Below are 7565 nucleotides of genomic sequence, written 5' to 3' on the forward strand. Positions count from 1 at the left end.
GGAGGCCTGGCGTGCTCCAATTCATGGGGTCGCAAAGAGTCGGACACGACTGAGCAACTGAGCTGAATTGAACAACTGTTTTCATTCTACAATCCTGGGGCATGGCTGCTGTTCCTGCCTTGATTTTACAGATGGAGAGACAGAGCTTTCCAGAAGCTAAATAACACACCCAAGGTCACACACCAGGGACCCCTGTGTGACCTTCTGTATGTGGGGGATTGGCCCCCAGAGTGGGGTCAACCCTGGTCAGAAGTGGGCACCTTTTTCTGGAAAAAGTAACTATTTTAGGCTTTGTGGGTGACATAGAGTCTTCTGTCCTCCTCCTCCTTCTCTCTTCCTTCCACCCTTACAGATGTACAAACCTTTCTCAGCTGGTGAGCTGTGCACAGACAGGCCCCTGGCTGGACTGGGCCTTCAGGCCCTAGTTTACTGCCCCCTGCTAACATGTGAACAGAGATGCAAATGGCTGCAGAATGGTACATTTTCAGCTTACAGAGCCAATCTCAGACCCACTCAGAGACTTCTGGGCCTGGGAGGGAGGCAGGGTGACCTGTCTGTTCCTGGTGGACACCAGGTTTACTGGAGATCCAGCGGGGTGTGGGCACCAGGACCCACGATCAGCTACTTGCCCCCTTTTGTCAGGTTGCCTTGGTGTCTGGTGCTGGGTGGGAGGTGCTGGAGCAGAGGGGGAGTGAAGGCCTGGTGTGGGGGCATGGTGGGATGCTGCCACCAGAGTGAGGGAATGCCCCAGCCTGGCAGGAAGCTGGGAAACCTCTTTGTTCCTCAGGGGTCTCTGGCCAGCCCAGTCAAAGAGGTCTGGGAAAGGAAGCTCTGGTGTAGACACAGGAGATGCTGTTTGTGTGCGTGGGGCTGGCCTGCACGAGCCCCTGCAGATGCAGTATGGGAAGAGCTGCGGCCCCGGATCTGAGCGGCAAAGAAAGGGTTAAGCCAGGCGTGCAGGTGGGTTCAAGTCCTGACACCAGTGCTGACCCACTCTGTGACCCGTCCAGATCTTCAGCCTCTCAGGCACTCCCTTTCCTCATCTATAAAGTGGAAACAGCAACATCCATTTCAGCAGGCTTACAAGGTAACTAGTCATCCAACTCTTCAAATCCAACGGCTGATCTTCACTATTGGCGGATTCCTGATTTTCAAACTTGCCTACTTGTAATCCCTTGAATCCGTACTCAAAGTTCTTTGAGGTCTTTGGAACATGTGTGCTGAGCGGTGACTAGTGTGAGCTGTCAGAAAGTCACATTCCCAGCTGAATAAGGAGACGCTCAGTCTCCTTGTTTCCTCTTCGTGGTCTGCTTTGTGCCACATCTTTCCCACGTTTGTTCTTTCTGTTGGTGATTTCGTTGTTTAAAATGACCCTCACTTAAAAAAAAAAAAAAAAAAAAAAAGAAACTCCCTAAAGGGCACCTAAGGACTTCCCAGGTGGCAACAGTGGTAAGGAACCTGCCTGCCAATGCAGGGATGTAAGGAATGCAGGTTCAATCCCTGCGCTGGGAAGATCCCCTGGAGGAGGAAATGGCAACCCACTCTAGTATATTCCTGTCTGGAGAGTCCCCATGGACAGAGGAGCCTGGCAGGCTGCAGTCCATAGTGTCGCACAGAGTCGGACAGACTGAAGCGACTTAGCACACAGGCAGATATTCTTTGACTCAGCCTTGTACAGGCCTCTGCTCTCAAGTTGCCTCCTCAGAGAGGCCCTCCTGACTACTGTCCATAAGTACCACTCGCCCCCATCGCTTGCTTCCCTTATCCTGTGTCCTCTTCCTAGTGCTGTCACCATTTGAGTTAAGCTTGTTCCCCTGTGTCTTCATCAGCTCGGGCTGCTCTAACAAATGCCCACAGACTGGGTGGCTTAAACAACAGACATTTATTTCTCATAGTATTGGAGGCTGGGAGTCCAGGGTCAAGGTGCTGGGAGATTCAGCTATCTTCCTCTCTTCTCATTGGACCCTCACAGGGCCTTCCTGGGAGCAGGCAGGCTGAGAAACCTCCCAACTCCTCCACTTTTTATCAGTGCACTAATCCCATCATGAGGGCCCCACCCTGTGACCCATTCTAGTTCTAATTACCTCTCAAAGGCTCCACCTCCAAACACCATTACCTGGGGTTTTACCAGGTAAAAATTAGGGTTTACCATATGAATGTTGGGGTTTCCCAGGTGGCACAGTGATAAAGAACATGCCTGCCAGTGCAGGAGGCTTGGGTTTGATCCCTGGGTTAGGAAGATCCTCCGCAGAAGGAAATGGCAATGCCAAGGTGTTCTTGCCTGGAGAATTGCACGGACAGAGGTGCCTGGAGGGTTACAGTCTATGGGTTCGCAAAGAGTTGGACATGACTGAGCACGCACACATATGAATGTTAGGGGGATATAAACACTTGTTCATCAGCTTCCTCCCTCACCAAGTGTAAGCTCTTGGAATGGTCGGTCTGACTCTTAGGGTCTCCATCACCTGCAATAATGCCAGCACACAGTAGGACTCAGCTGAGGCTCCCTGGATGGGGAATAGAGAGTACTGATGGGTGGGTAGCAATAACAGCAGAACAGAGTAGCCTCTGCCTGGGGTTCAGGAAAGGCAAGGTGGATCTGAGCCCTGGAGGGTGGGATGGAAGGAGCAGGTGGGAGGGAGGGAGCAGGCAGGCAGGGGCTGCAGGAAGAGCCAGTTCTATTAATCATGGAACTTTGCCTGGTGGTCAGAGGAGTAAGGCGAAGGGAGTGGGGGAGAGAGGATTCGGGCAGCGGGGGAGGGGCAGGAGGCAGGGGGGTGGTGGGCGGGGCCAGAGGGGGTGGGGCCATGAGCACTGCCTTTTCCATGTGACTGGCGCTGAGTCCCGGAGTCTGCTGGGCGCCCGCTATCTGCTTCCGGGCGTGGTCATTTGTTTACTTGGCCAGTACTTTGGGTTGCCTTGGGCTTTTCTTGCGGAACTCCAGGGCAGGAGTTAAATAAATACTGGCTTCCAGATACGGGAACCAAAATCATGCAGGAAATGAAGTGGGGGAGAGGGCGAGGACCAGTCCTGGGCTTCCCCTGCTAGGGGCCCTCAGGAGTGCATTCACGCCTGCCTGGCGCGTTTATTCCCAGCTCCCATGGGAAAGGAAGTGGGGCATCCTGTGTTTCCCAGTGGAAGCTTCTTGTTTTTTCTTTATGGCACCCATTAGTTCGTTCATAGACCTGAAAGAAGTGAACTGAAAATCACTCAGTCTTGTCCTACTCTTTGCAACCCCAGAGGCTCCTCTGTCCATGGAATTCTCCAGGCAAGAATACTAGAGTGGGAAGCCGTTCTGTTCTCCAGGGGATCTTCCCAACCCAGAGATTGAACCCTGGTCTCCTGCATTGCAGGCAGATTCTTTACCATCTGAGCCTCCAGGGAAGCCCTGTTAAGCACTACCTGCCACTAACAGCGGAGAAGGCAATGGCAACCCACTCCAGTACTCTTGCCAGGAAAATCGCATGGGCGGAGGAGCCTGGTAGGCTGCAGTCCATGGGGTCGCTAAGAGTTAGACACGGCTGAACGACTTCACTTTCACTTTTCACTCTCATGCACTGGAGAAGGAAATGGCAACCCACTCCAGTGTTTTTGCCTGGAGAATCCCAGGGACGGGGGAGCCTGCTGGGCTGCCGTCTGTGGGGTCGCACAGAGTCGGACACGACTGAAGCGACTTAGCAGCAGCAGCAGCAGCCACTAACAGGCTAAGGATCTAATGTTCATAGCAGCCCTGTTCTGTGATTCTGCTCTCTGAGCATGGTGAGCTGTTAAAAGATTAACAGCTGGCTTTCACAGCCTCCACCAAGGCTGCATTTTCATGCTACTGATGTGATGTTACTGAAACCAGGTTTGTTTACCCGTCTCTCTGCAAACCAAGCACCGAGACATGAGGCTTGATAGCAGAGAAGGAGTTTATTCTCAAGGTAGCCAAGCCAGGAGAATAAGTCTCAGATCCGCCTCCCCAAAGGTGAGCGGCTTGGGATATTTATGGGATAAAGAAGCAGCATGATCTTAGGTGTTGGGGAAAGGGGATTGAAGTTAGGGAAAAGGTAGGGTATTTGGTATTCTGTATAGGCAAATATGGGCTTCCCTGGTGGCTCATTGGTAAAGAAGACACCTGCCCATGCAGGAGACCCAGGAGGCAAGGGTTTGATCCCTGGATTGGGAAGATCTTGTAGAGGAGGAAATGGCAACCTTTAGTGTTCTTGCCTGGAGAATCCCATGAACAGAGGAGCCTGGTGGGCGACACAGTTCATGGGGTCGCAATGAATTGGACATGACTTAGTGACCGAACAACAAAAAAAAGTGGGTGTATCTGGGTTATGTGCTTCTCCATGGGATGCATGTTCAAAAGGGGAGGTGCTTTAGCATGATCTGAGGGTGGAGTTTTCAGCCTTCTGACATCAATATGTCATTCACTGGACATTTGTGCTAGTCCAGTTTTAGGGTCAGTGGGGTCAGTGGTCCCAACCAGTCTCAGCCGTCTTGAACTGGACAAGAACTGACTCCAAGTTTCTGAAAAACAACCTGTTTCCGTTACTATAACAACCCATACGTCAGAGGTACTGTCTAATAGGGGTGGTTAAGGAGTCTAGCGATATATTTATCTAGGCTATGTGAAACTTGGAGGATAGGCAATTAAAGAAAGAAAACACAATTAAATCGAACTTAATCAGTAAAGTCAGGTTACAAACAGAAGGATTTTAACAAGCTGTTCCCTTACCTGCTGTTCTGTAAGACAAGCTCAAGAATTTCTGCTAGTCACCAGTTTCTGTTAACCCGTGGTCTCAGTGTCACTGACTGCAAAATTGGAAAGAGTTGTGTAGCACCACACCGCTGTATGGAATTCCCTCTGTACAGATATATGTTGATATGTACCTACTACTTTAGCACCAAAGAATTGATGCTTTTGAACTGTGCTGTTGGAGAAGACTCTTGAGAGTCCCTTGGACTGCAAGGAGATCACACCAGTCAATCCTAAAGGAATCAACCTGAATATTCATTGGAAAGACTGATGCTGAAGTTGAAACTCTGACACTTTGGCCACCTGATGAGAAGAACTGACTCATTGGAAAAGACCCTGATTCTGGGAAAGATTGAAGGCAGGAGGAGAAGGGGATGACAGAGGATGAGATGGTTAGATAGCATCACTAACTCAATGAACATGAATTTTAGGAAACTCGGGGAGATAGTGATGGACAGGGCAGCCTATCGTGTGGCAGTGCATGGGGTCGCAAAGAGTCGGACACGACTGAGCAACTGAGCTGAATTGAACAACTGTTTTCATTCTACAATCCTGGGGCATGGCTGCTGTTCCTGCCTTGATTTTACAGATGGAGAGACAGAGCTTTCCAGAAGCTAAATAACACACCCAAGGTCACACACCAGGGACCCCTGTGTGACCTTCTGTATGTGGGGGATTGGCCCCCAGAGTGGGGTCAACCCTGGTCAGAAGTGGGCACCTTTTTCTGGAAAAAGTAACTATTTTAGGCTTTGTGGGTGACATAGAGTCTTCTGTCCTCCTCCTCCTTCTCTCTTCCTTCCACCCTTACAGATGTACAAACCTTTCTCAGCTGGTGAGCTGTGCACAGACAGGCCCCTGGCTGGACTGGGCCTTCAGGCCCTAGTTTACTGCCCCCTGCTAACATGTGAACAGAGATGCAAATGGCTGCAGAATGGTACATTTTCAGCTTACAGAGCCAATCTCAGACCCACTCAGAGACTTCTGGGCCTGGGAGGGAGGCAGGGTGACCTGTCTGTTCCTGGTGGACACCAGGTTTACTGGAGATCCAGCGGGGTGTGGGCACCAGGACCCACGATCAGCTACTTGCCCCCTTTTGTCAGGTTGCCTTGGTGTCTGGTGCTGGGTGGGAGGTGCTGGAGCAGAGGGGGAGTGAAGGCCTGGTGTGGGGGCATGGTGGGATGCTGCCACCAGAGTGAGGGAATGCCCCAGCCTGGCAGGAAGCTGGGAAACCTCTTTGTTCCTCAGGGGTCTCTGGCCAGCCCAGTCAAAGAGGTCTGGGAAAGGAAGCTCTGGTGTAGACACAGGAGATGCTGTTTGTGTGCGTGGGGCTGGCCTGCACGAGCCCCTGCAGATGCAGTATGGGAAGAGCTGCGGCCCCGGATCTGAGCGGCAAAGAAAGGGTTAAGCCAGGCGTGCAGGTGGGTTCAAGTCCTGACACCAGTGCTGACCCACTCTGTGACCCGTCCAGATCTTCAGCCTCTCAGGCACTCCCTTTCCTCATCTATAAAGTGGAAACAGCAACATCCATTTCAGCAGGCTTACAAGGTAACTAGTCATCCAACTCTTCAAATCCAACGGCTGATCTTCACTATTGGCGGATTCCTGATTTTCAAACTTGCCTACTTGTAATCCCTTGAATCCGTACTCAAAGTTCTTTGAGGTCTTTGGAACATGTGTGCTGAGCGGTGACTAGTGTGAGCTGTCAGAAAGTCACATTCCCAGCTGAATAAGGAGACGCTCAGTCTCCTTGTTTCCTCTTCGTGGTCTGCTTTGTGCCACATCTTTCCCACGTTTGTTCTTTCTGTTGGTGATTTCGTTGTTTAAAATGACCCTCACTTAAAAAAAAAAAAAAAAAAAAAAAGAAACTCCCTAAAGGGCACCTAAGGACTTCCCAGGTGGCAACAGTGGTAAGGAACCTGCCTGCCAATGCAGGGATGTAAGGAATGCAGGTTCAATCCCTGCGCTGGGAAGATCCCCTGGAGGAGGAAATGGCAACCCACTCTAGTATATTCCTGTCTGGAGAGTCCCCATGGACAGAGGAGCCTGGCAGGCTGCAGTCCATAGTGTCGCACAGAGTCGGACAGACTGAAGCGACTTAGCACACAGGCAGATATTCTTTGACTCAGCCTTGTACAGGCCTCTGCTCTCAAGTTGCCTCCTCAGAGAGGCCCTCCTGACTACTGTCCATAAGTACCACTCGCCCCCATCGCTTGCTTCCCTTATCCTGTGTCCTCTTCCTAGTGCTGTCACCATTTGAGTTAAGCTTGTTCCCCTGTGTCTTCATCAGCTCGGGCTGCTCTAACAAATGCCCACAGACTGGGTGGCTTAAACAACAGACATTTATTTCTCATAGTATTGGAGGCTGGGAGTCCAGGGTCAAGGTGCTGGGAGATTCAGCTATCTTCCTCTCTTCTCATTGGACCCTCACAGGGCCTTCCTGGGAGCAGGCAGGCTGAGAAACCTCCCAACTCCTCCACTTTTTATCAGTGCACTAATCCCATCATGAGGGCCCCACCCTGTGACCCATTCTAGTTCTAATTACCTCTCAAAGGCTCCACCTCCAAACACCATTACCTGGGGTTTTACCAGGTAAAAATTAGGGTTTACCATATGAATGTTGGGGTTTCCCAGGTGGCACAGTGATAAAGAACATGCCTGCCAGTGCAGGAGGCTTGGGTTTGATCCCTGGGTTAGGAAGATCCTCCGCAGAAGGAAATGGCAATGCCAAGGTGTTCTTGCCTGGAGAATTGCACGGACAGAGGTGCCTGGAGGGTTACAGTCTATGGGTTCGCAAAGAGTTGGACATGACTGAGCACGCACA

The sequence above is a fragment of the Capricornis sumatraensis genome, chromosome 4 (genome assembly GCF_032405125.1).
Source record: "Capricornis sumatraensis isolate serow.1 chromosome 4, serow.2, whole genome shotgun sequence".
Taxonomy (NCBI): domain Eukaryota; kingdom Metazoa; phylum Chordata; class Mammalia; order Artiodactyla; family Bovidae; genus Capricornis; species Capricornis sumatraensis.